The following is a 25822-nucleotide window of genomic DNA, read 5'->3' on the forward strand; positions in this document are numbered from 1 at the left end:
ACTTCAGATACATGAGCTCATTTGCTTTGCTGATACTCAGCAAGTTGGGTAGTCAGACTTTGCTTTTAAGTTAATTTTCCTTGAACAGTATGAAATATTGAACCAGCCAAAAGCCTGATTGCCAGCCTAAAGAAAGCTGAGTTCCCTGAAAGAAGGATATACATAAGACGAGGGAATCAGCTTAAATTCCCAGAAAGATTTAGAGGTTGATCTAGGCCAGCTACCTCCCAGGCTATTCACATGAGCATGCTGTCATCCATCCATCATGCTGAAGCTTTTCATTTGTGGAGGAGAGAGGAGGAGTGTATTATTGAAGCAGAATGTAGAATATATATCTGTTACCGGCTAGTAGTAGTATTTAGCTTGTTAGCGCTCTAGGCTAATAATGGAAAGGCCTGTCCACAGACAGAACTGGACTTGCAAGTAAATGCTTTGTTTTCTTTCTTTATTTCATGTCATCTGGCAGGGCCACAGCTGGGTTCCCTCCATGCTAGTTCAAAGAAAATTAGGCTTTGTTGCTAGGCACAGTGCCAAGTGAAGACTAAGTAACAAAGGCAGTGTTAATAGCAGCCAAGAAAATGCCAGAGATATAACAAAGTCTTTATCCTCAAGACTAAAAAAAAAAATGGTCTGAGTCATAGTTCCTTGAAACCACGACAAAGCACAGGAGACAACTTTCTCTTCTTAGAAGCCTCAGAGTACTTCTAATCTACAGTCTTGGATTCCTCGGAACAGATGGTGACTGCCTTACCAGAAGTGAATTTCTGCCTAAGGTAGGAAGCTTAGGACTGTGGCTTCTCAGTAGGCCAAACTCTGGTCTGATGGGGCTGCTGGGTCTTAAATAGCTGAATGGTTTGAAGATGTTCAGGAGTCCCATCTGCTGGGGAGATTGACTGGGGAGGACTGTTTTCATCTCAGCCCTAGTGCTATTGCTCCTCCTGAATTTTCCCCTGTTGTTCAGGTTAGCATGGCACAATTTGAAGTCCAAATCAGCCCCCCATCAGTAGCCACGGATGTAGACAAAACACACTCAAGTGGTGCGTTAAGAACAGACTTAGTTGAGATATAAAAAGCTTACATCTCGAGGTAAGTTGGCTGAGGTCAGCCTCATGGTAGGGATGTATGAAACACCTACCTGGCTCCACGCCGGGCAATCTGCAGTGGGGGGGAGGCACTCCGTCCCTCCCCCCGGAATCCTCGATGGGGGGGAGGCGCTCCGTCCCTTCCCTCGGAATCCTGCCCCAAGCCGTAGAGCCGCCGGCCAGCTCTGGCCGCCCGCAGCCGGACATCCAGCCGCTGGGCAGCCCTGTAGGGATGCAAATGGCGGCTGTCATAGCCGCCGCCATTTGTATCCCTGTATTGAGCCATGATAGGCTACATAAATATTTACGTAGCCTATCACGGCAGGGGGAAAAACCCCAGTGTACGCAAATGGCGGTAGCCACCGCCATTTGCATACGCTGGGTTTTTTTTTTCCCCTGCCGTGATAGGCTATGTAAATAGTTATGTAGCCTATCACGGCAGAGGGGGAAAAAAACAGTGTACGCAAATGGCGGTAGCTGGTTCCATTTGCGTATGCTGGGTTTTTCCCCACCCCTGCCATGATAGGCTATGTAAATAATTATGTAGCCTATCACGGCCTCCGCAGGGACGCAAATGGCATCCCTGCATTAGCCGTGATAGGCTACATAAGTATTTATATAGCTTATCATGGGTATGAAGAGGAGGAAGCAAATGGTGGCCACAGGATGGCCGCCATTCGCAAAGCAGCATGGATGGGAGCAGGTAAGTGCTCCATTTCGCGCGCCTTTCGTGGGGTGGGGGTGGCGGGGGCTTCATTCCATGATGGATTTCGGGGGGCCAAATGCACTGGCATTCGGCCTCACCAAGATCCATCGCAGAATTCTCTGACATCCCTACCTCATGGTCATAATCCCTTGCAGGAGGAAGTGGGAAGAACAGCAGGAGAGTAGAGGGAGGAGACAAGGAAGAGGGCAATACGATCTCCCAGAGACCACTCCCACCTGACTCAGGTACATATTAACCCTTCAAGTTGAGGTTAAGTGACTCATGGCCCCAATCCCTCCAACAGAATTCACCTTCCCAAGTTTGGTAACAGGAAGTAATGCGCATCTTCAAAGAGTAATAGCCTATTCCTTTTATGATATAGTTCTTTTAAAGCAAAAGAGATGCACCAGGGATTATTCTTATTATTTGTTATCTATACAGTCCCATCAATAAACATGGGACAATGTACAAAAGGGGTGAGCAACTTGTGCCCTCCAGATGTTTTGGCCCACAACTCCCATGATGCCTCAGCACTGGCTATGCTGGCCAGGGCTGATGGGAGCTGTAGGCCAAAATACTTGGAGGGCCACAAGTTGCCCATCCCTGCTGTATAAGAATGGGTCATTTGGTTTGATGATGTTTTAAGGAAGTCGGAAGGTACTCACTGAGCTTTGCAGTGATGACTTGCATGGGTGAGTGTGGTATCTGAGACAGGAACAACACAGAGAGGATTTTTATTCCACCTCATTTCACTGTCAATACAGTACTTTTCAATGGAGGCAGTTCTCTCCTGAGTATGTCTCACATTTATATTTGCCACGGAGAACTAATTCCTTCCCCTTGGGCATATTTTCCATTAGATCTCCCTCCCTCCCCTTCCAGAAATCATCACTGATGTGTGTAGCGGGGGGAACTCCCTATGGATGGCCCCAGCTCATGTGGCGTGTGCTAATAGATTATATGCCATGGAAGATGGGAAATCATCCCCATGGCGAATGTAATGTCTAGACCAACTCTCAGCTGCCAGTCATTCAGTCTTCCATAATAAAGTGTAGAGAAATCAGCAGTTGTGTGTGTGTGTGTGTGTGTGTGTGTCTGTGACTAAGCACTAAGAGATGAGCTAGCAGGCCTTTGTTTTGAACCATACCTAGGGAAGACTGTTCTTTCATTCCACTAATTCCATTTAGCACATTCTGTGTCAAGCAACTCTTTCATTTCTTCCCAAATCGATCTTAACATTGCATATTTAATTTACCTAGGCTAGTCCAATACTGTTTTTGGTATTAGTCTTTATTACTGGCTTCACTGAAGCTCACAAATGTATATTTAGTCTCTCTCTTCCTTGTCGCAAGAGGAAAAGCTTTTTGAACCACAAATAATTAAACTATCACCTGCATTTATGACAGGATTATATTCAGGCCTGATAGGAAACAGCAAAGCCCCTTACTTTTTTACTCGACTTTGGAAAATACAGGCAGAATGCTTTGAGTGGGCCACACATATATGAACAAGTCTTATAAAGTGTCATGGTTCTGAGAAAAGCCAAGATTATCCAAGAGGAAAAGAAAATTAGTTTTGTAACTACAAAATGTACAAAAATAATAGATGCATAAAACTAGCCTCTGAGTGAATGTTCATCCTTTCTTACTCTTCCTCCTTTTTCACAATTTCTGACAACATTTCTAATAATGAGTGAAGGTAACAGATGACTCCATTGCCAGGGTTCACAGTTTGGACCTCTAATGGCTTTTACATAATTTTGCCTCCAATCAAATGTACTTAATTTATAACGACAAGTTACAGGGATTGAGATGGAGGGCTCAGATGGAGTTGAGCTGTCAATCTAGAGGCTCAGCTTTTTAAATGTTTTATTGTGGCTGTTGTATATCTTGGATTGTTTTGTAAATGGACCAGAGCCTCTGAGATGGAGCAGAATAAAATCAAATCCAAATACATAAATTAAATCTAGTTATGGCATAACGATGTGATAGCCAAAGGTAGTTTTATCTTGTGAGATGGAGAAGAGGACCGGTGGTGGGGCCTGCCTTTATACCTTGGCTGAGAAGGTGTATAGGAGGTTAAGATCATCCAGTTGTTGATTTGTGGCTGTTCAGTCTACTCCATAATCAGACAGTTGTGCATTTGTTTACTAGCTTCTCAGTAGTATCAATTTTTCCTTTTCAAAAACTTGCCCACTGGACATCTTACTTACCATTTTGACCACCAGATTTTGTTCCACTTGTCACAGGCATGGGGGAGTGAGGAAGCCCATCCATTGTTGCTTGCCTAGGGCTTTACCACCTTTGGCAGGACAAATTGATGGGATTTGTTGGTTTTTGATTAAACATTTGCTCTTAACTTGTAACCTGGGCCCAGTAACTTCCTGATTTCACTGTGCTTCAATTTAATCCCTTTAATCTTGTTTAATTTAATTATTTTTCTTTTCATGTGCAATACTGACTTGCCATTCTCTCATGAATAAGTTCCCTGTTGTTCATATCTTATTTCTTTCCTTTTGTTTTATTCATCTTGAACTGACTGAGTCTTTAAACTCTGCTTCTGATATGGTTTCATCTGCTGCATTGTCTTTTGGTTTATTATTCCTCTAGTAGTGAGGCAGGTGGTTGGATTTTCTTTTTTGTCATCATGCTGCCATTGTATTTCTACTATAATTTCTTATTCGTGCGTCTCTTCTTCTTTTGAATTTAATGCTATTTTTATTACTTTTTTCCTGCTAATGGTCCTTTTTGTTCTTTATCATTGTTCTGATCTATGTCCTTTTCTCACTTCGAGCCCTGGCTTTCATCTGTCTTGGCACCTTCTGCTAGCTTATTAGTTGGTGAATTTCATTTATCTATTGATCAAACACCTGATCCTGGGACCTTCCTTTTTTTCTTTTTTCTTTTTTTTACTTTGCTTGCCTCTCATTTTCCTTCTGGTGGTACTCACTCAGCTGGTCAAACCCTTAATTTAATTGTTATCTGTTTGTGCTCTCATTTGAGTTTTCTAATATGCCTTATACCATATTTGAGACATTTAATTTCCGTTACTCTTTGCTTGATCTTCTCCCCTCCTACTGTTTCTAAGCCATTTCTTGATGTCTAGCCTTTGCAACTATAGGCTTTTTCCATTCATGACCTTTTTTCTACTGTTGATGTCACTGTTTCCTCCTTTAATTCTGATTTATCATCTACTGTTGCTTCTTTTTCTCCTCTTTTTCTGAGGAGATTATTGTCCCCCTCCTGTTTTGGCTTACTTGTCAATTATACCTGGTTAGTTCCTTTACAGAGGAGCCTAGTTCTCCTCTTTAAAGGAATGTGTTTTCTCAGACCTCTGATTCTCTTCATGATAAAGCTTATGCTTTCCTCTTTCTCCTCTGCTCTGTCTTTGGCTAAGAAATCTTATTTTATTCAGTGAGTTTCTTCTTATCCCTTGTTGTTTGTACCCAATAGTTAACACTCTCTTCTGAAGATTTTACACTATATTTTTTTGACAAAGCAACCTCTGTTCAATAATTCTTTCTGAACAGTTTTCCTCTAAGTCATCATGTGCCACAGCACGATTAGCTCCTGCTCAGGTTTCTTCATCTTTTTCTTTGTTTTCTCCAGTTTCTCTTGATGGCCTTTCTTCTTTTCTGAATTCTTCCAAATCTAGTACTTATTCATTTGATCTGTTTCGTTTATCTGTTTTTAAAAGCAGATTGCCCTTTTGCTCCTCTATGCTTCTCCTTTCTATATTTTCAATCTTTCTCTTTCTACTGGGATATTTCCTACCGAGTGTAAGTCTGCTGTGATTTCTTGTCTTCCAAAAAATGTCTTGTTTGTCTTCTTTTCCTTTGTCTAGTTATCATCCATGTCTTGAGTACCTTAGTAACTCTCTTTCAGCTCCTTTTCATTTTGGTTTTCATCCTTCACATACAATTGAAACTGCTTTCCTTTCTCTTGTTAACTTTCTTTTGCTTTTTAAAAATGTCATTTTCCCATTGTTTTTCTCAACCTTCTTAATCAACACTGTTGATCATTCTCTTCTTCTTTTCTCTCTGTCTAATCCTGCTTCTGCCCCTCTCCCCATTCTTTTCTAGGTTTCTTCTCATCTTTCTGGATGGGACTTTTGTGTGTCAATCATTTTTCGTTCCTTTATTTCCTTTTAAAAATATTTTTTATTGATCTTCTCATTTAAAAGTTAGAAACTAAACAAAACTATAAAATAAATAAATAAATAATAAACCATGTTCAGAGTGTTGATTTTTTGTGAATTGTGAGCTCTGTACACTTTAAATTCAATTAGTACTCACATTAGTCTTGTCAAAATATAGAGTCCTTCCAGAACAACATATGAGAAGACTGGGCAGGGGAAACTGTTCTGCTGTCCCCTTACTTCTGTATGAGATTAAGGGCGCAATCCTATGCATGTTTAAACAGAAAAAGTCCTATGACTCCCAGCATGCCCCAACCAGCATGGCTGGCTGGGGCATGCTGGGAGTTGTAGAACTTTTTTCCATCTAAACATGCATAGGATTGCACTCTAAGAGAAACTATGTTTCCAAGAAGTGGTCCTGTTCAGCTGCCCCCCTCGCCAATCTACTTTGATGCATTAACTTCTCAACTAGAGCAATTTGCCAAATTCATATCCAACATGATTTATGTATGTATGTATTTATCTTTCGTCCCACCTTTCTTCCAGAAAAATGGCAGTCATTGTACTGTGACACCAGAAGCAGCTTTCCAGTCCTTGGTGATCACCATTCTAGCTGCTGCTAGTAAAAATGTAAAGAAAAAAAGAGAGAAATCGGGACTGTAAATTTTACACAGGAGATCAGTACAATGCCATTAAAATAATTTATAAAAACATAGTTAAAACTGCCCAACAAAAGATACAAATATAGATATACAAAATAACAGCAACCCAATGTTAAAATCCACAGTGATACACAAAATGTGTTGAAGTCAGATAAATAATATTTGTTTGTTTAAAACATGTTCTGGCCACCTTCCAGGGCAGAAGCCTTCCCAAGGCAGCTTACAGCAATAAAATACATAAAAAACAGTTGAAATGTTAAAAGCGATAAAAAAATAAAAACAACAACAAAAGCCAACAATAAAACCAGCATGGCAGTAACAGCAACAATAGCAGTCATATCAAGAGAAAGCCATGGTAAAATAATATGCTTTCAAGTAGGGATGTCAGAGAATTCCACCATGGATCTCAGTGAGGCTGAATGCCAGTGCATTCGGCCCCCCGAAATCTGTGGCAGAACGGCTTGCCCCCCCACTCCCCCACAGATCCCCCCTGGGATGAGACTTACCTGGGACGGATGTTCCGGGCGGCGGTGGCTCCGGCAGCGGTGGTGGCGGTGGCGGCTGCAGCGGCTGCAGCAGCTGGTCTTCCGACCAGCTGCCACCGCCGCCATTTGCAGTCTTGTCGGGGGGGGGTTACAGAGACGTGATAGGCTACGTAAAGACTTACATAGCCTATCACATCCCAGTTTAAAAAAAAAAACCCCGTACGCAAATGGCGGCGGCTACGGCCACCGCCATTTGTGTTCCTTATTCTTCGCCGTCTTAGTCTACGTAAATATTTACATAGACTATTACGGTGAAAATAAAGGGGAACGCAAATAGTGTAGTGGGCGCTATTTGCATCCCTTTTTGATACCCCGTTTTAGCCTACGTAAATATTTACGTAGGCTAAAACGGCGAATCAAAAAGGGACGCAAATAGCGCCCACTACGCTATTTGCGTTCCCCTTTATTTTCACCGTAATAGTCTACGTAAACATTTACGTAGACTAAGACGGTGAAAAATAAGGAACGCAAATGGCGGCAGACGTAGCTGCCGCCATTTGCATACGTGTGTGGGGGGGTGCCTTTTTTTACCCAGAGCCCTCTGCAGCCGGAAATCCAGCTGCGGATGGCTCTGGCCTGGGCCTGGCCGGCTGCTCCGCTGCCAAGGAGCACAGCCGGCCATCGAGGATTCCGGGGGGGAGGACCGGATCGCCTCCCCCCCCCGTCGAGGATTCCAGGGGGAGGGATGGAACACCTCCCTCCCACCATGAACATAATCCTCGGAAAGGTAAGTGACTTCATACATCCCTACTTTCAAGGTCTTCTTAAAAGCCTTCAATGACAGCATGGCGGACCTCTGATGGCAACTTGTTCAAAAGGTGTGGGGCCACTGCAGAGAAGGTCCTCTCGTGTGATCACCCACCTGACTGCTCTCACGGGTGTGCAAATGAGAAGGGCCTCTCTTAAAGTGCAGGCAGGCTGATATTGGTGAAGGTCATCCTGTTACAAATTTTCCATCTCAGATTACACTCAGGATAGTTGCTTATAGTTAGAGTGAATACTGTGAAATACAGATATTCCTCTGCTCAGACCTGTAGGGTCTGAGTGAAAATGTTACATTCAAATATTGAAGCAGGAAGCTTCACTTAGATTTCCATACACTTTCAGGAAATTATCTCCACTATCAGTTCACCTGTCCTCCTGCATCTATTCTGAGTAGTACTTATTTGGATACTGGGTTCTCTGGATCCATGCTAAACCAGTCATTCAAAGTTTTTAAATTTGCTACTGAAGAAGACTATCCAGTTGAAATGTGTTTGGTAAACAATAATATTAACTTTAGTCAATTACCCTTGTAATCTGAGATTGAAAATGTATAACAGGGTTATGAAATGTTTTATCTGACTTCATTTTGTGATTATCATCGCTGTGAATTTGAAAATTGCATTCATCGCTGTGAATTTGAAAATTGCTTTGTTTACCAATTTACTTATGTTTGTACATTTTCTTCTGAAGTTTTAAGTATTGTTTTATAAATTACTTTAATGATATATATAGTACTGATCTCCTCTGTAAAAGTTGCAGTTCTTCCCTGATTTCTTATTTTTCTTTGGTTTTAATTGTTCAGGAAAATTATATCTTCTGTTTGACCTTGGCTAGGAAAAAAATATAAATAGTTCTTTGTTGCAAGAAAGGATCTTCACATTTTTTGAAAATACAATGCAGGACTAGCTCTGGGTCAAGATGAACAGTCACAAACAACTTGTAAAATAACAATAACAACAACAACATCGCCTCATCTGCTAAAAAGCAATGAAAGCTGCATACAACATTTTAAGCCAATGAAACTTCAAAATAATAAAAACAAGAACATGAGAAACAGTAAAAGTATTAAAATCTTAAAACTACATTTTTTAAAAAGACTAACTTGAAGAGATACATCTTTGTACTCTTTCTAAGGGCCGGGGGGGGGGGCAATGATGGTTCTTGAAGGATTCCAATCCATAGTTTGGGGGCAGTACAGGAGAATGCACCTGACAAATGTCTGTGTCTGTGAATAATGGCACCCTCAAAAGGGTCTCTCCTGCTCCTGCTTTGACTATAATACAGTGTCAACAAAGAAGGGGGAGGCAGGCTCCAGTGCTCCCAGACGCAAAATTTATTGTGCTCTACATATTTTGGAATGTCTTCTTCTTCAGGAGCTGTTTAAAGCCATTCAGTCTCTTGGGGCATCTCTACACCAGCCTAAAATCGTGCATTTAAAACGGGGCTTTCTGCTTTCGTTTTAAATGCAGGATCACAACGACTCCCTTTTTCACATGTTCCCTTTCCCCCCACCCTCTTCCCCCTCCTTCTTCCCCGTATCTGAGTCTTCCATTATCTTACATTGATCTCTCTCCTCTTCTTGATGCTTTTACTCTTTTGACATAGGGAACTGAAGCGGAACACAGCGGGGTAATTTGACAGCTCATTATCTGTGATCTATTTAAAAACAGAACAAAGAGCATTTAGTGCAGGAGACGCCTGGGATGATCACTGCATCATGTAAAGAGCCCGCAAGCTTCCATGAAGGAACAATCTCAGTCACAGATCAAAGCCCAGTGTGAAGGAGCCCTTGTTCTAAAATGAACAGTAATTCTTTTCTCTGGAGGCTTGTACACACTACTCCCAAAGCGTCTTGCTCTCACATAGGCTTTAGGAGTAGCATGTACAAGCATCCAGAGAATGTTCATTTTAGAACAAGAGACTGAATGGCTTTAAATAGCTCCTGAAGAAGGAGACGTTCCGAAACTTGTTGAGCACAATACATGTTGCTTTTTCGAGCACTGGAGCTTGCCTCCACCTTCTTTGTCATTAATCCACGGTGCTTCTTCCCTCTTCACTTCTGCTATAATACAGTGTTACATCACAAATCCACAACTCTCTTTCTAACACCTACGGCAGCCTTCCCAGTCGTCGTCAGAGGGGACCAGGTCAGGGAAGGCTCCCGTAGGAGATAACCTGTTGTTGATGCTATGGAGCTTTACCAGCGTGAGGTGCCATCTGTGAATCACTTCTAACTTTAACAAGGATTCCCTCACAGCAGCTGAAGTTGACTTTATGGATTGCCTAGACCAAATTACCCCTTCGTGGATCACTGCCTTGTTGTGGCGAAGGGGCTTGCATATAGGGATGGCGGAGAATTTCTCCCCGAAACTTCGGGGGGCCGAGCGCCAATGTGTTCAGCCCCCCGAATAAGTTTCGGGGAGAAATTCTCCGCCCCCCCGCCCCCCGCACCCCCCCGGGACGGGACTTACCTTTGGCGAATGTCCCTCCCGGCGGCGGGTCCGGCCGGCGGTTCGGCGGGTCTTCGTCCGGGGCGGGAGCGGCAGCCGGTCTTTCGACCGGCTGCCGCCGCCGCCATTCCAATCAAAGAAAAAAAAAACGCCCCCGTGACAGGCTACGTGATGATTAACGTAGCCTATCACGGCTAGATTTGCAAAGTCAGCCGTGATAGGCTACATAAATCGTCACGTAGGCTATCACGGGTGACTTAAAAAAAAAAAAAAAAGCGCATACAGATAATGGCGGCCCCCATAGGGAGCCGCCATTCCTGTTCCTTATTTGGTCGCTGTAGTCTTCGCTATTTGCGTTGCCCTTATTTTCGCCGTAGTCTACGTAAATCTTTACGTAGACTACAGCGACCAAATAAGGAACGCGAATGACGGCTCCTTATGGGGGCCGCCATTTGCGTACGCACTTTTTTTTTTTTTAAGTCACCCGTCATAGGCTACGTGACGATTAACGTAGCCTGTCACGGCTGACTTTGCAGATCTAGCCATGATAGGCTACGTTAATCGTCACGTAGCCTATCACGGGGGCGTTTAAAAAAAAAAAAAACTTTTGAGTTCGCGGCCGGGTGAGGCGAGGCGCCTCCTCCCTGGCCTGAATTTCGGCCGGGCAAGGCGGGAAGCCTCCCCCCTGGGCTGAACTTCGCGGGGGGAGCAGCGAAGCGCCTCCCCCCCACCGCGAACGAGCTACAAGGACAGGTAACTGACTTTCGTCCACCCCTACTTGCGTAACTCAGTGAAGCCATAAGCTATGCCGTGCAGGGCCACCCAAGACGGACAGGTCATGGCAGAGAGTTCTGACAAAATGTGGTCCATTGGAGAAGGAAATGGCAACCCACTCCAGTATTCTTGCCAAGAAAACCCCATGGAACATATCACAAGGCTAAAAGAGATGACGCTGGAAGATGAGCCCCTCAGGTCGGAAGGTATCCAATATACTACTGGGGAAGAGCAGAGGGTATTTCCAAGTAGCACCAGAAAGAGTGAAGTGGCTGGGCCAAAGCCAAAAGAACACTCAGCTGTGGATGTGTCTGGTGGTGAAAAGAAAATCCGATGCTGTAAAGAACAATTACAATTGTTTAGGAACCTGGAATGTCAGATCAATGAAACAAGGTAAGCTGGAGGTGGTCAAACATGAGATGGCAAGATTGAACATCGACATCTTGGGAATCAGTGAATTAAAATGGACAGGCATGGGCGAATTTAATTCAGGTGACCATCATATCTACTACTGTGGGCAAGAATCCCTTAGAAGAAATGGAGTAGCACTCATAGTCAACAAAAGGGTGGGAAAAGCAGTACTGGGGTACAATCTTAAAAATGATAGAATGATCTCAGTACGAATCCAAGGCAAACCATTCAACATCACAGTAATTCAAGTCTATGCCCCAACCACTGAGGCCGAAGAAGCTGAGGTTGATCGGTTCTATGAAGACCTACAACACCTTCTAGAACTAACACCAAAAAAAAACGTCCTCTTCATCATAGGGGATTGGAATGCTAAAGTAGGAAGTCAAGAAATCACCGGGATAACAGGCAGGCATGGCCTTGGTGTACAAAATGAAGCAGGACAAAGACTAATAGAGTTTTGCCAAGAGAACACGCTGATCATAGCAAACACTCTTTTCCAACAGCACAAGAGGCGACTCTACACATGGACATCACCAGATGGTCAATATCGAAATCAGATTGATTATGTCCTTTGCAGCCAAAGATGGAGAAGCTCTATACAGTCAGTCAAAACAAGACCTGGAGCTGACTGTGGCTCAGATCATGAGCTGCTTCTTGCAAAATTTCGGCTTAAATTGAAGAATGTAGGGAAAACCACTAAACCATTCCGGTATGACCTAAATCATATCCCTTATGAATATACAGTGGAGGTGAGGAATAGATTTCAGGGATTAGATCTGATAGACAGAGTGCCTGAGGAACTGTGGACGGAGGTCCGTAACATTGTTCAGGAGGCAGCAACTCAATCCATCCCAAAGAAAAAGAAATGCAAGAAAGCCAAGTGGCTGTCTGATGAGGCTTTACAAGTAGCTGAGGAAAGAAGGGAAGCGAAAAGCAAGGGAGAAAGGGGAAGATATATCCAACTGAATGCAGAGTTCCAGAGAATAGCAAGGAGAGACAAGAAGGCCTTCTTAAATGAACAATGCAAAGAAATCGAGGAAAACAACAGAATGGGAAAGACTAGAGATCTCTTCAAGAAAATCGGAGATCTCAAGGGAACGTTTTGTGCAAAGACGGGCATGATAAAGGACAATGAAGGCAGGGACCTAACAGATGCAGATGAGATTAAGAAGAGGTGGAAAGAATACACAGAAGAACTATACAGGAAAGATCTGAATGTCCCTGATAGCCATGATAGTGTGGTCACTGAACTTGAGCCGGACATCCTGGAGAGTGAAGTCAAGTGGGCCTTAGGAAGCCTTACTAACAACAAAGCTAGCGGAGATGACAGTCTTCCAGCTGAGCTATTTAAAATCCTAAAAAATGATGCTGTTAAAGTGCTGCATTCAATATGCCAACAAATTTGGAACACTCAACAATGGCCGCAAGACTGGAAAAGGTCAGTTTACATTCCAATTCCAAAGAAGGGCAACGCCAAACAGTGTTCAAACTACCGCACAATTGCGCTCATTTCACATGCCAGCAAGGTCATGCTCAAAATCCTACAAGCTAGGCTTCAGTAGTATGCGAACCGAGAACTACCGGAAGTACAAGCTGGGTTTCGAAGAGGCAGAGGAACTAGAGATCAAATCGCCAACATTCACTGGATCATGGAGAAAGCAAGAGAATTCCAGAAAAACGTCTGTTTCTGCTTCATTGACTATGCTCAAGCCTTTGATTGTGTGGATCACAACAAACCGTGGCAAATTCTTAAAGTGATGGGAGTACCAGACCACCTTACCTGTCTCCTGAGAAACCTGTACGAGGGTCAAGAAGCAACAGTAAGAACTAGACATGGAACAACTGAGTGGTTCAAAATTGGGAAAGGAGTACGACAAGGCTGCATATTGTCACCCTGCTTATTTAACTTATATGCAGAGTACATCATGCGAAATGCCGGGTTCGATGAATCACAGGTCGGAATTAAGATTGCTGGGGGAATTATCAACAACCTCCGATATGCAGATGATACCACCCTAATGGCAGAAAGCAAAGAGGATCTCAAGAGCCTCTTGTTGAGGGTGAAAGGGGAGAGTGCAAAAGCTGGTTTGAAACTCAACATTAAAAAAACGAAGATCATGGCATCTGGCCCTATCACTTCCTGGCATATAGAAGGGGAAGAAATGGAAGCAGTGACAGATTTTACTTTCTTGGGCTCCAAGATCAGCGCAGACGGTGACTGTAGCCATGAAATTAAAAGACTCTTGCTCCTTGGGAGGAAAGCTATGGCCAACCTAGACAGCATAGTAAGAAGCAGAGACATCACCTTGCCGACAAAGGTCCGTCTAATCAAAGCTATGGTTTTCCCAGTAGTAATGTATGGCTGTGAGAGCTGGACTATAAGGAAGGCTGAGCACCGAAGAATTGATGCTTTCGAACTGTGGTGCTGGAGAAGACTCTTATGAGTCCCCTGGACTGCAAGGAGGTCAAATCAGTCCATCCTAAAGGAAATCAACCCTGAGTGCTCATTGGAAGAACAGATACTGAAGCTGAAGCTCAAATATTTTGGCCACCTAATGCGAAGAGAAAACTCTCTGGAAAAGACCCTGATGCTGGGAAAGACTGAAGGCAAAAGGAGAAGGGGACGGCAGAGGATGAGATGGCTAGATAGCATCACCGATACAATGAATATGAACTTGAGCACGCTCCGGGAGAGAGTGCAGGACAGGAAGGCCTGGCGTGCTATGGTCCATGGGGTCACGAAGAGTCGGACACGACTGAACGACTGAACAACAAGACCAAATTGTGTCACCCTGGAAAGGAGTTTCCAAACTTTCCATTTCTGAGTCCCAACCACACTACTTCCCTTCCCTGCTCCAAAAGATTCAGATATTAATGATCAGCTTTCAGAAGTCCTTCGGAGTTTGTTTCTTAGTCTCTTCACGTGTATTTTGAATTTTCATTTCCATAATTCTCATCCTTTTCTTTGGTATTGATTTCCATTTTTGTGTGGATGATACTCAATTGTATCTTTGTTTCTGATATTTTTTTCTTCATTTTCTAATCTTTCTGCTTGCTTTTTGTGTAGTTCTTCATGGTTGTTGACTCATTTTGATAAGCTTAATTTAGCTAAAATCAATTTTCTTATTTCTCCTCCTTGTTCTGGTTGATCTCCTCCAATTGTGTCTCTGTTGCAGATATTTCTTCTTCTTCTGTTTGGAATTTAAGCATTTCATTTAATGCCTAAATGAATGTCTTTTCTTCTCATATTTCTTCTTTTGCTAAAACATGACACTAACCTTTTTCAAAATCTTTCTAGAATGCGTCCTTTTCTTTTTGCTGATTCAGTTCATTCTTGTATATTCTTTAGTTCTATCTTATCTGGTGCATGTAATTCTTTACTTGTTGGTTTATCTACGTCTTAGCTCAAGCTTTTTATTTCATTTTTTTAAACCATGGCTGAATATCCATGGTTATTAACATAAAATTATCACTGTCTGCACTTTCTGCATTTCATTTCCCATGGACCTCACTGTTTACAACCCACCCACCCCCTGCATGAATATTCAGAATATCTTTCAGTCTCAGAGTAGCACTTCATACAGGTAACACTGTAGTTCACAAAGCTTATGCCATGATCAATTTGTTAGTCTTTAAAGTGCCACAAGACTCCTTGTTGTCAAAGCAGTACAGTTTCAAAAGAGTGTCACTCTTGCATTATGAATTCCTCACGGTTGCTCTTTGCTCCTAACAAGAATTGCATGAGACAGGACCTCTGTAAAATTGAAACAGTGGCTTTTGAATGGAGTCATTTTAATAACAAAGTCATTAGAGTTATTAGGGGAGGCTCACAGGTGGCTTTTCTGGGCTTTTGCATCAGGCTTCTGTTTATACTAACTTGGTCCTTTCGTGGCAGGTATAGATGTGAAGACTAATTTACAAAATGATTGTACAGATTTCCTCTCTGTGCAAGATCTCTCCCCGCTCCCTCCCCTTCTTCACTTCAGGGTTAGCAACTTCATGGTTAGCAATGTTCAGGGGCTAACAGACAGAGGTGGGAACCACAACATCACTGGTTCCATTTTGCCTTTGCTCTGAAATCACTTGATGGGGCTGGAGTTGGCGTGCGGCATCCTTGAGTAGCTGCCAGGGACCCAGCGCCCCCGCAGGGCTGACCACTGATACCTGCCTTGCCCTCTCGTTAATGGCACATCAGTCTGATGAGCTGTGGGCGGCTGGATCAGGGAGCCATCACATAAATGTCCCATAAATGCTTCGGACTGATGCTACGTCAGCTGCTTTGTGGGAAATGAAAATGGTGTTTCTGTTGGAACCTGTGGCCTCCATGGTGCCGGGGGGCTACTTTGGCAAGGATTCCCTCAAAGCTGGAGCCAGCCCTGAGTGCAGCCTATACATGTCTACTTGGAAGTAAGTCCCATGGAGTTCAATGGGGCTTGCACTCAGGTAAGTGCAAATAGGATTGCAGCCTAAGCCTGGGTCCCCTACTCACCAGGGGTCCCGGTTTGCGCTGCGGCATGCGTGGTAAGCCAGGAAGGCTCTGAAAAAGGGAGTCCAGGGCTGCAGCCAGCTCTTAAGGCCGTGCCTCCTGCAGCCCAATCAGAAGCACTGGCTGGGCTTGGGGGGAGGGCTGAAGGGGCGACTGGAGGGACAAGTTACTTCAAGAGGCTGTGGCTCGGGCCTCCGCCCCACTCTGCTGCCTCAGATTTGCCCAACCCACCCTGCCCTCAGTAAGGTTGCTTATTGAATTTGCTATGGACTGCTGTTGACAGGGCTGGGCAGAAATTTTACTTAGGGTCAAGTTGGGGACGAATTGGCTCATTTCACAGGGTTTTCACCTTCCTCATAGCAATGTAGGTCGGTTTAAAGGTCAATTCTTAAGCATCATTGTCACAACTTTAGTGCAGATGGCATTGGGCTGAATCCAAGTCAAGGGAAAAGGGGGTACACAACCCACTCCCCAGTGGAAGAGGGGTCCCTGGGGGTGGGCCACAGGACTCCAGCCCAGCTTGGGGGCTGGCATGCCGATGCCACTCCCAGGGAGGGGGGAACACGAGAATGGCCCATGCCGTCGCATGGTCAACACCATGCTCTGGCCAAACTCTCCCCTTTAGGGCCAACCCGTACTCGGGCTAGGATGTGAATTGGTCAGCAGGCGGGCTGGCCAATAATCAGATCTAGCCCCATACCATGTCAAACTCTATGCTGTAACCAATGAAGTTTTGGCCAGTGTGAAGGATCGCTGGAATCAGCTCCAACCTTCCTGCAAGGTGGGACCACTCTGGAATTGATTTCAGCTCTCCAAACCTGGCCAAACCTAGCCCTCCAGTCCCCCAAATCCCCAGTAGCCACCCTCCTAAGCCAAGAGGCACTGAAATTAGCACTGAGGTTATGCAGAGAAATCACACCAACTCCTTCGGGGAGTGATGAGGTCGAGGTTGCCCCCTTCTCGAGCAACTGTGTGTGTGTATGTGTGTGTGTGTGTGTGCATGTTTTGGGTGAGTGATCTATCCCAGTGTGGAGCGTGGGATAGCTGGGGAGGCTGAGGTCCAGCCATTCCTAAGGTGAGAGCTGAGGGGTGGGGGCAATTGGCTAGGGTGAGAGGCTAGCCATAGCCTGGATGACAGCCTTATGTGAGCGTACTGGAGTAGACCTATTTTAATTTTAGGTTGATGCTACAGTTTTTATTGGCCTGGTTTGTTATCTGGCTGTCCTGGCCTTTTGTTATTAGTTTTATATCATTTTAGAGTTGTACCTGTGCATAGGTGAAACCCAGGGGAGGGGGAAGGAATGGGGTGCCCCTTTTGGAGTAATCTTGGGCAGAAGGAAGTTTGGTGTTGGGGGTTGGACATGTCAGGTAAGGGAAAGGTGGGACAGATATTTGAAATCTGTCCCACCTTTTGGATCTTCCTCCATACCTCAAAAGCTAGAGATGTACGAAAGTCACTTACCTTTCCGCGGATTATGTTGATGGTGGGGGGGGGAGGCATTCCGTCCCTCCCCTGGAATCCTAGATGGGGGGGAGGCGATCTGGTCCTCCCCCCCGGAATCCTCCATGGCTGGCTGTGCTCCGTGGCAGCTCCATGGAGCAGCCGGCCAGGCCCAGGCCAGAGCCATCCGCAGCCAGATTTCTGGCCGCGGAGGGCTCTGGGTAAAAAAAACCAAAACACATAAGCAAATAATGGCGGCTACAGCCACCGCCATTTGCGTTCCTTATTTTTGGCCGTCTTAGTCTACGTAAATATTTACGTAGGCTAAAACGGTGAAACAAAAAGGGACACAAATAGTGCCCGCTACACTATTTGCGTTTCCCTTATTTTTGCTGTCTTAGTCTACGTAAATATTTACATAGACTAAGACAACCAAAAATAAGGAACGCTAATGGCAGCGACCGTAGCCACCGCCATTTGCGTATGCGTATTTTTTTTTTTAACCCATCCATGATAGGCTACATAAATCTTTACATAGCCTATCACATCTTGTAAAAAAACAACGACTGCAAATGGCGGCGGCAGCAGCCCGTCAGAAGACCAGCCACTGCAGCCACCACCGCCACCACCGCCACCAGAACTGCTGCCGCCTGGAAGATCCGCCCCAGGTAAGTCTCGTCCCGGGGGGGATCCGCAGGGGGGCGGGGGGGCAGGCCGTTCCATCACAGATTTCGGGGGGCCGAATGCACTGCCATTTGGCCTCACCGAGATCCGTGGCGGAATTCTCTGACATCCCTATCAAAATCTAGGTTGCCCTATCAGCCCACACTCTGATCTGTTGGTGCTGCTTTTGAATGCCAGGTCAGTCCAAAATAAAACAATTACTATCCATGACTTGATTGTGGATGAAAGGGCTGACCTGGTGTGCATTACTGAGACCTGGGTGGATGAGCTGGGCGGGGTGGATATTTCTCAGCTTTGCCCACCTGGGTACTCAGTGCAGCACCAACCTAGATTGGAGGGGCAGGGGGAGGAGCTGCTGTCCATAAGGATTCCATCTCCCTCATGAGGAAACCCATCCATCCTAGCACCAGTTTTGAGGGTCTGTACCTTGTGTTGGGCCAAAGAGACAGAACAGGTATGCTGCTGGTATACCCACCCTGCTGCCCAGTAGTCTCCCTGCCTGAGCTGTCTGAGATGGTCTCAGAGGTGACGTTGGAGAACCCTAGGGCAGTGATTTTGGGGAACTTCAATATCCACACCAAGGCTATTCTGACAGGGCCTACTCAGGACTTCATGGCAACCATGACAACCATGGGGCTGTCTCATTACATCACTGGCCCGACACATGTGGCAGGACATACCCTGGACCTGGTTTTTGCTGTTGGGTGGGTGAGGGATAATCTGGGGGGGTTGGGGGGGTCAACAACCCCATTGTCATGGTTAGGGATGTATGAATCCCCTATCTGCCAGTAGGGATGTACGAAAGTCACTTACCTGGTCTCGCAGCTTGCTTCGCGGTGGGGGGGAGGCGCTTTGCTTCTCCCCCCGAAATTCAGGCCGGGGGGGAGGCTTCCCGTCTCGCCTGGCCGAAATTCAGGCCGGGGGGGAGGCTTCCCGCCTCGCCCGGCTGAAATTCAAGCCGGGGAGAAGCGCCCCGTCTCCCCGGCCGCGAACTTCAAAAAAAAAAAAAGCCCCGTGATAGGCTACGTAACGATTTACGTAGCCTATCATGGCTAGATCTGCAAAGTCAGCCGTGATAGGCTACGTTAATCGTCACATAGCCTATCACGGGTGACTTAAAAAAAAAAAAAAAAGCGCGTACGCAAATGGCGGCCCCCATAGGGAGCTGCCATTTGCGTTCCTTATTTGGTCCCTGTAGTCTACGGCAAAAATAAGGGCAACGCTATTTCTCCCCAAACCTTCGGAGGACCGAATGCGTTGGCACTCGGCCCCCCGAAGTTTCAGGGAGAAATTCTCCCCCATCCCTATCTGCCAGTCCAGGGGGTGTCCGCAGGGGGGGGGAGGCGATCTGTTCCTCCCCCTGGAATCCTCGCTGGCTGGTTCCGTTCCGTGGCTTCTCTGTGGAGCTGCCGGCCGGCTCCGTACAGCAAGCAATGCGGCTGCCATTGCCGTGCTGTATTGCTAAGCACTCACTGCAGGAAGGGATCCGGACACAAATGGCATCTGCTATGCCATTTGCATCCCTATTTTTTCATGCAATAGGCTACGCATTTGTATTTACGTAGATATTTGCGTAGCCTATCGCATGAAAAAAACAGGGACGCAGATGGCATAGCAGACACCTTTTGCGGCCGTAAAGGTCTTAGTTTAAGCTAAATGCAGCCATTTACAGCTGCATTTACCTTAATCTAAGATCTTTACGGCCGCAAATGGCATACTGGACGTCATTTGCGTCCGCGGTCAATCCCTCTCAGCCAGCAATACAGCAATGGCGGCCCTATTGCTGGTGCTCTGGAGCCAGCCGGCAGCTCCACAAGATTGCTGTGAGGAAGATCCTGCTCCGGATGGGTCCTCTTGATGGTGCCCTTCTGCCACGGACTCCGGGGGCCCGGATTCTTTAGAATCCAGCCTCATTGGGGTCCGGTAGCAGATCCTCCCTGCAGGGGTGGGGGACCAATTAAGATGGTCTGCCCTCAGAGACTTATGGAATCTGATGGAATGCTCTGGGGGATTTTCCGGCTGATAGGGCTGGCAATTCGGTTGAGGCTTTGGTCTCACTATGGAATGGTGAGATGGGAAGGGCCATTGATACAATCACTCCCAAGCACCCACTCCAGTGCTGTGGAGCCCGTAATTCACCTTGGTTTACAGAAAATCTACAGGCAATGAAACAGGCTGGACAATGGCTAGAGTGCAGGTGGTGCAGGTCTCAGAGCAAGTATGACCGACGATTAGACTCTTCGTTGTGCCTATTATGACTCTTCGTTGTGCCTATTATGCAGCAGTGAGGATGGCAAAAAAAAAAATACCCTTGTCATTTGCTGTAATAGATTTGCTAGACACTTCGAGGAGAAAGTCACTCATATTCACTCAGAACTTGACACCACAGTTATCACAGAGTCTGGGGAGGTGTCCAGTGTTCTGTCTGATTGTGTTTCCTGGGATCAATTTCAGTTGTTGCTTCCTGATGATGAGGACAAGACACTTGAGTCAGTCCGGCCCACCACATGTAAGCTTGACCCTTGCCCATCTTGGCTTATACAATCTAGCAGGGATGGATTGGCTGGGTGGGTCCAGGGAGTGGTAAATACTTTGCTCTGTCAGGGGGTAGTTCCTGCTGCCTTGAAAGAGTTTGTAGTGCACCCTCTCCTGAAGAGGCCCTCTCTGGACCCAGAGATGTCTGAGAACTATCACTCCTTTGCCAATATCCCCTTTCTGGGCAAGATGCTTGAGCGTGTGGTGGCTGGGCAGCTTCAGACATTCTTGGAGGAAACTGATTATCTGGACTCATTTCAGTCTGGTTTCAGGCCAGGGTACAGCACTGAAATGGCCTTGGCTGCTCTGACTAAAGACCTACTCTGGGTGAAAGACAGGGGGAGTGCTACCCTGTTGATATTCCTGGATCTCTCAGTGGCTTTTGACACCATTGATCATGGTGTCTTACTGGATTGGCTCTGCAGGATGGGAGTTGGGGACACTGTGCTGCAGTGATTCCACTCCTACCTGTGGGGCTGAGTGATTCCAGAGAATCAGTATTGGGGGATTCCTTTTCTTGTTGTTCAGTCATTAAGTCGTGTCCAACTCTTCATGACCCCATGGACCATAGCACGCCAGGCCTTCCTGTCCTCCACTCTCTCCCAGAGTTTAGCCTTGTGATATGTTCCATGGGGTTTTCTTGGCACTGGAGTGGGTTGCCATTTCCTTCTCCAGTGGACCACATTTTGTCAGAACTCTCCACCATGACCTGTCCGTCTTGGGCAGCCCTGCACGGCATAGCTTATGGCTTCACTGAGTTACGCAAGCCCCTTCGCCACAACAAGGCAGTGATCCATGAAGGGGTATTCCTTTTCTACCCCATGGTTATTAAGCTGTGGGGTGGCACAGGGTTCTATTCCATCTCCCATGTTGTTCAACATCTATATGCTGATGATACTCAGCTCTATTTCTCCTTGTTGTCGGAGTTGGCTGAGGTGGTGAAGGTGGTGGACCAGTGCCTGGAGGGTATAATGGGCTGGATGAGGGCCAATAAACTGACAAGACAGAAGTTCTGTGGACTGGTGGTTCCTGAGTCCAAGAACTGGGTAAGCAACCTGTCCTGGATGGGTTGCACTCCCCTTGAAGGAGCAGATGCATAGCTTGGGAGTATCCTAGATCCATCCCTGTCACTGGAGCCCCAGGTGGACTCCATGGCCCAGAGTACTTGGGGCCAGCTTTGGCTGATCCACCAGCTATGGCCTTTCCTGGACATGGATAACTTAGCCACAGAAGTACATGCACTAGTAACTTCCTGATTAGACTACTGCAATGCACTTTACATGGGGCTGCTCTTGAAGACAACGCAGAAGTTGCAGCTAGTGCAAAATGCAGCAGCTAGAATGCTGACCGGAACAGCTCATAAAGATCATATAACACCAGTTTTAAAGGAATTGCACTGGCTGCCAATACGCTTCTGGTTGGAATTCAAGGTTTTGGTGATGACATTTAAAGCTCTAAGCAGCTTGGGACCTTGATATTTGAGAGAGCGCCTCTCTCTATATATGCCTGCCTGAGAACTGAGATCTGTTGGAGGGGCCCTCCTCTGTGTCCTATCAGTACGAGACATACAGTATGGTGGGATGTGGGAGAGGGCCTTCTCTGTTGTGGCACCCCAGTTGTGGAAAGTCCTCCCCTGATTGGCGCAGACTGGTCTCATTTTGGCGCCAAGTAAAAACATTTTTTACAAACAAAAAGGCTTTGAGGGGTAAATGCATTCCTTTGCACATTGTTTTAAGTGGTATTAGCTTGTTTAATTGTTTAATATGTTTTTAGGTGTTTAAATTATTTATTGTTTTATACTGTTTAAATTGATTTTACCTGTACACCACCCTGAGATCTTAATGATATAGGGTGTGATAGAAATCTTTCAAATAAATAAATAAAATAAATAAAGGTTGGTTAAAGGTTTCTCAAGATAAAAATAAAGGGGTAGAGGTAAAGGGAAGAATGGAAGTAGCAAATTAGGCAAAAGAGTACAAAGCCAAATTACTTAAACATACACAGAGAGCTTTATAAGCACACCCACCCCCAAGCAAAATAATAAAGCTACCTGGTCTATCCTTAACATACCTAAGCATGGGTCTCCCCAGATAGCAACCAGCCATCAGTAGGTCCAGAACTACCAGGACAAAGGGAGACACCATGCCTTGACCTCAGCCTTCTTTTAAAGTCCAGCCCTGGCAACCCAGGGCAGATTCTCCTTCAGCCGATCACTGGCTCAGCCCTGGGTGGACCACCCTTGACTCCAAGACGCTGGAACTCCCCACCAACTCCATCTGTTAGTACTTCCCAATTAGCAGGGACTGCACCTGGCCTTGAGCAAAGGGCCAAGGAGCCTCTAGATAACGTTCAATTCCAGGTGGTTGCATTAGTCGGGACAACACGGCCTAATCTCAGGATGAAATACAGGCCATCATTCTTGACAGCCAGTTTATAACCCAATATTGTCCCTGTGTGGTTATTGGTAGACCTTCCTGGACGGCCACCCAATAAGTGCTCCGGATGCAAGTGGACTCGGGAAGCCGTTCTCTTTCAGTCTCTGTGTGCCATCTGTAATAATGTAGTAAAAAATACCATCAGGTCAATCAACAGCAGGTTGCTGGGAGAAAAAATGTACATAGTCAGTTATAGTAAGACAGAGTTATTGTAAAGAAGATTGAGATAATGCGTTTGAAGTACATTTGAATCTAAAGTGAAGTAAATGGTATTTTACTCAGATGCTGCGAATTCACACACCTATATTGGTAAAATAATCCCAGTGGACTCTACATATGAATGGGTGAGAATTTTGTTTCAGGTTTGTTTTTATAAGAACTTACCAAAACCCACCAAGTTCTCTGTATTCAGAACAAAAAAAACTTGAGACTTAAAAAATTGAATGTGGGAAACCCCCAAACTGACAGATTCAACCATCCAGACACAGGCTGGGTTTCAGCCTTTGTGTGCTCAACCAGTTCCTGATGCTGAATTAGAGTAGCCACCTCTTTTCTTCTGGCAGGCGGTTTATCATTAACAGCTATATGGCAGGAAGGTACATCATGATTGTCTCCATGCTGGGGCTAACTCTACAGGCCGAGCTACATTGCGCCTGCCATCACAATGAATTCGGTGTCCCGTCGAGTTAAACACTCTCACATTAAAACGTGATTATTCACACTCACCCATTTTCCCCATTGCAGTGCTTCATCAAATGCACAAGCTCGGTTCACACTAGAGCGCTGTGCTGTTTTCCTGCTGTTTTTCTGCGCGTGCTTGTCTGATCTTGGATGCTAAGCGGGGTCGGCCCGGTCAGTAGTTGGATGGGCAACCTCCTGGGAATCAGGCTTCCTGCACTGAGCAGGGGGTTGTTGTATCCCTTCAAATTAGATTAAGTTTTACCCCCTCCTATCTCCCGCTCTGGATGTGTGTTTTTTTAATTCAGGCATTATCCTCGCAGAATCGGGGCTTCTCCACGATGGTTTTTTTTTTCTAATTCAGGCATGATCTTCGAAGTTGTGAGGTTTCATGCCTGAATTAGAAAAAAAACATCGTGGAGAAGCCCCGATTCTGCGAGGATAACGCCTGAATTTTAAAAAAATACATCCAGAGCAGGGGATAGGAGGGGGTAAAACTTAATCTCATTTGAAGGGATACAGCAACCCCCTGCTCAGTGCAGAAAGCCTGATTCCCAGGCGGTCGCCCATCCAACTACTAACCAGGGCCGACCCCGCTTAGCTTCTGAGATCAGACAAGTGCACACACATCCAGACCTTTGCTTATTGCTAAGGAGACTGGGGCTGCTGAGGAAGCTATGCGATCAGTAGCCGGAAGAAGACACAGGGCCGTCGAGAGCTGTGATTGGACAGGAGGGAAATACAAACACCGCTGCATATGGACAGGTGGGGGAGGGGACTACAACTGGATATGGTAGCGAAGTTGGAAAATCAGAGCAAATTAAGGGGAAATACCGGGATATTAGGGTATTGAAAGCGGGAGCACGGAAATGGGAAATTCTGGTTCCAATTCGAGGTGGCTACTGCATAGTGTGAAAGGCGGGCAGTGAAACCTCATTGGAAGCGAAAAAAGGCGATAAGTGTAGATCCAGCCTACCTATTGCATGCAAATGGGTGAGAATTTAGTTTCAGTTTGTTTTTGATAAGCAATGGCGGAGAATTTCTCCCTGAAACTTCGGGGGGCCGAGCGCCAACGTGTTCGGCCCCCCAAACAAGTTTCGGGGAGAAATCCTCCGAACCCCCCCCCACACCCCGCACACCCCCCGGGACGGGACTTACCTTCACCGAATGTCCCTCCCGGTGGCGGGTCCGGCCGGCGGTTCGGCGGGTGTTCGAGCGGGGCGGGAGCGGCAGCCGGTCTTTTAACTGGCTGCCGCCGCCGCCATTGCAATCAAAGAAAAAAAAAATGCCCCCTGATAGGCTACGTGACGATTCACATAGCCTATCACGGCTAGATTTGCAAAGTCAGCCATGATAGGCTACGTCAATCGTCACGTAGCCTATCACGGGTGACTTAAAAAAAAAAAAGCGCGTACGGATAATGGCGGCCCCCATAGGGAGCCGCCATTCCCGTTCCTTATTTGGTCGCTGTAGTCTACGTAAATGTTTACATAGACTACGGCGAAAATAAGGGCAACGCTATTTGCATTGCCCTTATTTTCGCCGTAGTTTACGTAAACATTTATGTAGACTACAGCGACTAAATAAGGAACGCGAATGGCGGCTCCCTATGGGGGCCGCCATTAGCGTACGCGCTTTTTTTTTTTTTAAAGTCACCCGTGATAGGCTACGTGACGATTGACGTAGCCTATCATGGCTGACTTTGCAGATCTAGCCGGGATAGGCTACGTGAATCGTCACGTAGCCTATCAGGGGGCGTTTTTTTAAAAAAAAAAAACTTTCGCGTTCGCGGCCGGGCGAGGCGGGAAGCTTCCTCCCCGGCCTGAATTTCGGCCGGGACGAGGCGGGAAGCCGCCCCCCCAGCCTGAATTTCGGCCGGGGCGAGGCAGGAAGCCTCCCCCCCTGGCCTGAACTTCGTGGGGGGAGCAGCGAAGCGCCTCCCCCCCACCGCGAACGTCCTTCGACGACAGGTAAGGGACTTTCGTCCACCCCTAGCATTTACCAAAATTCACAAATATTTGGGATGGAAGG

The 25822-nt window shown here is 46.0% G+C and overlaps 1 long non-coding RNA gene across 1 annotated transcript in view; it reads left to right on the plus strand.

Moving 5' to 3' along the window:
- Positions 1–643: 643 nt before the first annotated feature.
- LOC146344196 (uncharacterized) overlaps positions 644–25822 on the plus strand; it is a 98964-nt gene continuing 73785 nt past the window's right edge. Inside the window, exon 1 of the long non-coding RNA XR_014792592.1 lies at positions 644–773. This is a non-coding gene — a long non-coding RNA (uncharacterized LOC146344196). The remainder of the gene's footprint in view (positions 774–25822) is intronic.

The sequence above is a fragment of the Heloderma suspectum genome, chromosome 5 (genome assembly GCF_057233095.1).
Source record: "Heloderma suspectum isolate Gila_16-S chromosome 5, 16-S_ref, whole genome shotgun sequence".
Lineage (NCBI taxonomy): Eukaryota > Metazoa > Chordata > Lepidosauria > Squamata > Helodermatidae > Heloderma > Heloderma suspectum.